This window comes from Protopterus annectens, chromosome 12.part0, assembly GCF_019279795.1.
Source record: "Protopterus annectens isolate FY-2018-M chromosome 12.part0, PAN1.0, whole genome shotgun sequence".
Lineage (NCBI taxonomy): Eukaryota > Metazoa > Chordata > Ceratodontiformes > Protopteridae > Protopterus > Protopterus annectens.
In genome coordinates this window covers 1,443,163,488-1,443,172,238 of record NC_056746.1, presented here as the reverse complement: position 1 = coordinate 1,443,172,238, position 8,751 = coordinate 1,443,163,488, and positions in this window count along the sequence as shown.

Here is an 8,751-nt window from a genome sequence, read left to right as displayed (position 1 = left end):
TATGATTATGTCAGAAAAGTGGTTACATTCAAACTAACTTCATTTACATTCAAATACAAAGTGAACAAAAGCAAAATGAACAGGATCAGTTTTTTAGTAAAGTACATATCTCTTGATAGACCATATAATAACACAGATGTAGCATTCTAATTAATAATTGTCAGCCATTTTTAGGGAGAAAATCTCAGATTCAAAAAGTCCACTTTACATGACACAAGCATAATTACAGAACCAAACCCTTTGCATATGATTAATATCCACGTGACTGATGACATATTGAAATATTAGAGTTGTGACAGCCTGCAATACCTGTTTGAGCTACAAAAGGTGTGAAGCAAAATGAAAGCTTGAAAGAATGACATAAATGATGGAGCAAGAGTGGGATGGATGTAATGATATTTGTATTATAGATTGGGATGGATGTAATGATATTTGTATTATAGATTGGGATGGATGTAATGATATTTGTATTATAGATTGAGATGGATGTAATGATATTTGTATTATAGATTGGGATGGATGTAATGATATTTGTATTATAGATTGAGATGGATGTAATGATATTTGTATTATAGATTGAGATGGATGTAATGATATTTGTATTATAGATTGGGATGGATGTAATGATATTTGTATTATAGATTGGGATGGATGTAATGATATTTGTATTATAGATTGAGATGGATGTAATGATATTTGTGTTATAGATTGAGATGGATGTAATGATATTTGTATTATAGAGTGGGATGGATGTAATGATATTTGTATTATAGATTGGGATGGATGTAATGATATCTGTATTATAGATTGGGATGGATGTAATGATATTTGTATTATAGAGTGGGATGGATGTAATGATATGTGTATTATAGATTGAGATGGATGTAATGATATTTGTATTATAGATTGAGATGGATGTAATGATATTTGTATTATAGATTGAGATGGATGTAATGATATTTGTATTATAGAGTGGGATGGATGTAATGATATTTGTATTATAGATTGGGATGGATGTAATGATATTTGTATTATAGATTGGGATGGATGTAATGATATTTGTATTATAGAGTGGGATGGATGTAATGATATTTGTATTATAGATTGAGATGGATGTAATGATATTTGTATTATAGATTGAGATGGATGTAATGATATTTGTATTATAGATTGAGATGGATGTAATGATATTTGTATTATAGATTGAGATGGATGTAATGATATTTGTATTATAGATTGGGATGGATGTAATGATATTTGTATTATAGATTGAGATGGATGTAATGATATTTGTATTATAGATTGGGATGGATGTAATGATATTTGTATTATAGATTGGGATGGATGTAATGATATTTGTATTATAGAGTGGGATGGATGTAATGATATTTGCATTATAGATTGGGATGGATGTAATGATATTTGTATTATAGATTGAGATGGATGTAATGATATTTGTATTATAGATTGAGATGGATGTAATGATATTTGTATTATAGATTGAGATGGATGTAATGATATTTGTATTATAGAGTGGGATGGATGTAATGATATTTGTATTATAGATTGGGATGGATGTAATGATATTTGTATTATAGATTGGGATGGATGTAATGATATTTGTATTATAGAGTGGGATGGATGTAATGATATTTGTTTTATAGATTGAGATGGATGTAATGATATTTGTATTATAGATTGAGATGGATGTAATGATATTTGTATTATAGATTGAGATGGATGTAATGATATTTGTATTATAGAGTGGGATGGATGTAATGATATTTGTATTATAGATTGGGATGGATGTAATGATATTTGTATTATAGATTGGGATGGATGTAATGGTATTTGTATTATAGAGTGGGATGGATGTAATGATATTTGTATTATAGATTGGGATGGATGTAATGATATTTGTATTATAGATTGAGATGGATGTAATGATATTTGTATTATAGATTGAGATGGATGTAATGATATTTGTATTATAGAGTGGGATGGATGTAATGATATTTGTATTATAGATTGGGATGGATGTAATGATATTTGTATTATAGATTGGGATGGATGTAATGATATTTGTATTATAGAGTGGGATGGATGTAATGATATTTGTATTATAGATTGAGATGGATGTAATGATATTTGTATTATAGATTGAGATAGATTTAATGATATTTGTATTATAGATTGAGATGGATGTAATGATATTTGTATTATAGGATGTAATGATATTTGTATTATAGATTGGGATGGATGTAATGATATTTGTATTATAGATTGGGATGGATGTAATGATATTTGTATTATAGAGTGGGATGGATGTAATGATATTTGTATTATAGATTGAGATGGATGTAATGATATTTGTATTATAGATTGAGATGGATGTAATGATATTTGTATTATAGATTGAGATGGATGTAATGATATTTGTATTATAGATTGGGATGGATGTAATGATATTTGTATTATAGATTGAGATGGATGTAATGATATTTGTATTATAGATTGGGATGGATGTAATGATATTTGTATTATAGATTGGGATGGATGTAATGATATTTGTATTATAGAGTGGGATGGATGTAATGATATTTGTATTATAGATTGGGATGGATGTAATGATAGTTGTATTATAGATTGAGATGGATGTAATGATATTTGTATTATAGATTGAGATGGATGTAATGATATTTGTATTATAGATTGGGATGGATGTAATGATATTTGTATTATAGATTGGGATGGATGTAATGATATTTGTATTATAGATTGAGATGGATGTAATGATATTTAAATTATGGTGTAAGTGCCTATAAAAACAGTGATACTGTTAAAGATTATACATGTGGTTTATTAAAAATGCACAGCTGCTGCTTATGTGAATAATATTCTTTCATACGATACATTCAGAGATAGTCATAATACTTAAGCTAAGACTTTCCGGGTAGTAGAAAAAAGTTGTTAAATAATATAGTTATCTGTGCATAACAACATTACTAATATAAATAAGGTCTGAGCAGCTAATCAAAAAGGTCTGGTCTGGGCAGTTGGAGAGAACTGTTGTAACACTGTTGCTCAGAGTTATAAACAATGCTAGCACCACACTTAGTTTAGCTCTCTGCAAAATGTTTTATTATAACATGATCAGATAGCTTTGAACTGTTGTCATCCGATAACTGTAAGTTGTGTGTACCATGACTGTGCATCCATTTTCATAGCTTCAGCAATATTCCGTGGCCATTGACTCTTATGACTGTTTATACTTTTCTAGTACCCTCCCTCAGGCTACATCTCTTTTTTTTCATTTTCTTTTCGGTGGGGGGGGGAGCTATGCCAGTCGGCTCACTAGTAAATTAATGAATATCTACCCAGTTGTATAGATTATGTTTAAAGAAAGGTTTGAGTTGCTGTGCTGAATGTTTAGGGAAAGTTTATTCCAAAGATTTACAAGGCAGTGAGTTATAAACCTGTCCAGCAGCTGTGTTTTATTTACATGCTGGTCCTTGGTTCTTGAATTTGTGGAGCTGGTGGACATGTGCTGTTAGATGAGGTCTAGGACAAATGGGTCTGTAATGACAGATGAACAAGACAGAACTATCCTGTCAAAAGTCTATAAAACATTGACTAAAGGGATTCCAGCCCCTCTTGAAACTTCAGGGATTTTAGGCCTGTGATCTTTTTTGGTTAGGAGCTTTTGGCGTCTTTCTAAGTGTTTGATTAGCACTCAATAGTTTGTCCGATCAATGGTTAGATTAAGGAAGGATTACCACTATCGACCTTGAAGATATTTCTTTGGCAATTAACTGTGCTAAATAAAAGATTTCCTGACACCTATTGTCACATCATGCTCAAATAAAAGGGAATTATCTGTAATGGTTCCTAGGTCTCTGATTACATTTTTGTTTGGTTTTGTGGTGGTGTTTTGTCTATACAGTATAATGAGTGGAGGGGTTGCCAATCAAAAGTGATGATAATTATACTTTTTAGTATATGGTTTGAGTGCATTTTTCAAACACTATGAGTTTACTAGGTAGAGTTATCTGCAAGCTTTGTTATCCAGTTATCTTTGTTCTCTGCTTGGATAGCTCATAAATATTAATAAAGGCCAAAACTGGGAAGTCCCATCTCAGAGCCCTGAGGGATAGAAATGGTCACTTTCATGCCTGCAACATGTACAATATGAGTTCTGTCTTTCAGTCAGTTTGCTATCCATCTTACCACATATGGGTACATTTTTAAAACACTTAACTTGTGTATGATGCCAGCATGGAGAATGGTACTGTTGCCCTTGGTCTGGTCAGGCTATGCTGTGTGAACTGTGTGGTGACTGTCTGCTGTCTAAAAAACACTCAAATCTCACTTCTCAGCTCATGCCTCTGCTGTTGTTCAGCACTAGGTTAACACTCTTCTCTTAATCCACCTCCCTGACTATAGCTGTGACCATCTATCTGCATCTCTCACAAACCACTCTAGATTTCCTGTGAAATCTCTAATCTTGTGATTGCTAACAGATTTCACTTTGTCCTGATTGCACCTTGTGCCTCCTACTATTTTCCTTTCTTTTTCAAAACCTGTCCCTAACACAACAGAAGTTCTGTTTTGCTTACAATCATCGTACAATATTGTTTTTCTCTCTTATTATGCTTATTTCTCCATTGTTGCAGATTTAATACTTCTGTACAACATAATTGTGCTATTGTCTTTATTACTATCACGTGTATGCACTGTAACTTATGATTTGTATGTGTATTTTGATGCATCTTGATACATTCTCAAAATATAAATAGAGCATTTCTCCCTAGGCCAACACTGACAATGGGTTTTGTGCTCAGTTGGACTTTCCTGCTAAACAAAAGCAATAAGGAAGTACAGCTTCCATAATCCTCTTGAGGATGTTTATTCTGCTGATATGGGCAGTATGTAATAACCTACACTTATAATTTTTTTCTGAGTTTCTCTTTTATAGGAAAGTAAGTAATGTATTGCAGTTGATTTTGTTTGTCTATTTCCTTTGCTGGATCTGTTTTTGAAGCATGTTAACTATAACTGGGTTATTTTGTTCTTTAACTAAAATAGTTTGTTGGGGCCTGCTTAAATTTAGTCTTCTGAGAGAGGTCTAATTGTGCAAGCATCACTGGCTTTTCCAGAGCTGTTTGCGGGCAGATTCACTTGCTTCTTTGTTTTATTTAATCATTGTTTATAGCATCCCTTAGTAATGCTTTACTGCCTTTGGTGGCTGGATCTCTACAACTGCCATAGTACCATGCCTGGGGAAAATTAAGCAGTCTGTGATAGTATTTATGTAGATTTCAATAGCACCAGCAACACAGCAATCAGTGCAGTATCCCTTTCAAGAAAAACGTTATCTTTGTAGCCTTTCTGGGAGTAGATGAAGTCACAAAAATTAAGTGCCACAAGAATACTTATAAACCTTATAAATGAAAAGGAAAGTATCTTTTGAGGAGCGCCTAACCATCTGTGCTTGTTAGGAATTGTTCCAGTATAAATGACAGATTTTATAAAAGCATCTGCGTCTGCTTTCAAGCAAAGAACCAGATACTTCAATGAATTACTTATATATATTCCTTTGGCTACCCTACATCATCATTATGGCACTGCTACCCAAGTCAATATCAGGTCTTCCAGCAACTCTGTAACTCTCTGCATTTAATTTGCTTATTGTAGGGCACAGTCATGGAACTTAAGAGCATCCTGGGGGTATTCGCAGTCTAGACTCTGTTTTTGTTTTTACATTAGTGCCCTACCCAATATTTTCTCACCACTTACAATTCCATGTTGCCACTCAAGGGGTTGGCGAGCAATGAGGCCATGAGGCGTATCACCATCCTATCCCTCCTGAGCTATACCTCCTTATATAATGTCCCCAGCCTTCACAATGGATTGTAGTTAGCAACACCCCCCCATAACTATTCTCCCTCTCCTGGGACGGACCACCCCATCCTTCTCCTGTGACTCCAAGTTTATCTGCTTGGATATTGGCAATTTTCTTTGCATCAAAGTAGACAGTATTACTATACAAAATATCATGGCATAGTTGGGCTACATCTTAGCTTACCAAAATGTCTAAAGAAGGATTTATACTAACCTTTGGTGAAAACAGCTATGCTGAGTTTATACTCAGCTTTACACTGTGTTATGGTAATTTAACATTTTTGCTAGCCTATTTCAATGCATTTTTGAAGTGTGTTGATAAAGATTTATTTTAAGAATTGATTGTTTTTTTATTTAAATAATTTATTGATATGAATATTCTACCATAAGAGTTTGTTCTTTAATTCCCCACTACATTTAGAGTTGATGTGGGCAGAATTCTCAAAATAATTATTTAGGTGATTTTATCATTTGCTGACCAGGTTAGTCCCACCACACAATACTTCCCACTTTTCAGGCTGAAGTGGTATTTATACTACTAGGGAAGTTTTGCCAAGGCATTGGAGAACTTCTCCTACTTTTGCATATGGGGATGCGAGTGTCTGTGTGTGTGTGTGTGTGTGTGTGTGTGTGTGTGTGTGTGTGTGTGTGTGTGTGTGTGCCTGTTCAGTTTCCTGTTTCCGGTCCAGGTGTGAAGGTAGTTCGGAGAAGCATGAAAAGTATATTGGGAATATGGAAGGAGGAAAGGAGTATGCAGAACATGAAAATCTTTATGATGATGTTAGTCAAACAACAGAAACAGTACATTTGCCAAAAATGGTAGCAGAATGTGAGGAGAAGTTGGTTAAACAGGATATCATGATGAAGGAATTGGAAAAGGCAGTCGAGCCTTTTCAAGGACAGGTTAAGGAAAAAGAACTGATTCTAAGAGACTCCGAGGATTTGCTTCAGCAAAACCTCTTTGAGGAAGAGGTTACAACACAACAGGGATGCTAGATGATTTGTTAATGAGTTGAAGAATGCCAGTGAACCAGAAAGTGGAAATGATGTTTTTAGGGGTGACTTAATGGAGAAAGTACAAAGACAGGATGTTCCACAGGTTGAGAAAAATAATGCCTTTAGGACTGAGACTATACGAGGTAAGAATGTTTATTTATATTAATAAAGAGACTTTTGTGACATTATTTTTGAGACTGGTAAAGCGATAGAGAATGTTCTAGAAGAGTATGAAAAAAGAAAGACTCTGCTCCCTGGAATTTTACATATTTAAAATGTTTCAAAGAGAGGCTCAGAAAAAAATTTAGAACTGAAGTGGAAAAAATAACTTTAAAAAGTTATTAAGTATGTACAAAGATACAATATATATTGTAAAAGTGCATGATAACAGAGGTTTATGGATGAGTACATAGTAGTTTGAATAAGCACAATACTATAATTTTTCATTTTTAAAAGTGTTATAAATGTTGAATGTGACAAAGGAATGTTGAAATATCGGGGGCAGCCAAATGCATATTTCTTGTGTGATAAAGCTAATCATTTGATAACTAATTGTGAAAAAAGAAAATGCTTTAGGTGTGGAGAAATGGGACATGATATAAGAAATTTCGAAATGAAATGAAATATTATAAATTTAAGAAAGTAGGACACTTGGGGGTGCAATGTGATTATAAAGTAACTGAGTTATACAAGAGATTGTAGAAACATTAACAGAGCAAAATCAAGAGAGCAAGAACATAGCAATAGAAAAAAATAAAAAGTGTACAACTAAATTGTGAAAAAGTAAATGATTTGCCATCTAAGGAAGAGTTACAAAAATAGAGTAATGAAAGTTTTATTCATAAAGAAGAGGGGGGAGAATCACAGTTAATTGACAGTGAAGATATAAAATAGAATTTAGTTAAACAAAAAAAGAAATTATATTGGTAAGAGAGTTTGAGACAGAAAAAAGAAAAATGGTAGAAGGACATAAAGAGAAAAAGTGAAAGTTTGATTTTTTTTTTAAATATTTAAAAGTTAACATTTTGTGTAAGGTACTTGCATTAAATGTTAATAGTTTAAAGAATGTTGTAAAAAGAATAAGTATTCTTGAGTGGTGTAAGAGACAGGAGCGTGACATTATTATATTAGAAGATATTAGGTTTTTAACAAATGAAGAAAGACAACAGTTAGAAGTGTAGTGGGGAAAATGTGATCTTTAATTTAAGGAAAAAAAATGTTTTCAGGCATACTTATTTTGTATAAGGAGACAACAGAAGTTTTAGATTTTACATTTGTTACTGCAGGTTGAACTATGGTTCTTGATATAAGATGGGGAAATCAGGTATATAGAATTATAGCAACTTATGCATTTCTAATAAAAAAAGGGAAGAGATATTTAAAGATATAATTAAGTACGTAGGATTAAATATGGATATAATTGTTGCAGGAAATTCTCATTGTAACATAAGGCAAAATAAAAAGAAAGCATATGATGGGAAAGTGATAATAGATATAAGATATGGAAATTTAAGTATATGGAATAAGAGTACTTGGACTTATAGTAGTGGTGAACATAGAACAGATATAGATTTTTTTTTAGTTTCAGCAGGGTTAAAAATGCAGATGGAAGAGCATTAGAAACATTTTTTTTGGTGGGATCACAGGGCTATATGGATTACTCTGAAATATAATTCTGACTATATGAAATAGGAGAAGGAATTAACAGGATTAATGAGGTTAAATGGGATAAAGAAGGGAAGATGGATGTAATAAGTTTATCAAAGGACCACATAGAAATGATGCCTTTTTCTAAAGGCTGGTTTGAATGATGGTTGTTCTTTAAACAAAAATATAAAAAGTGTTATAAGCAGG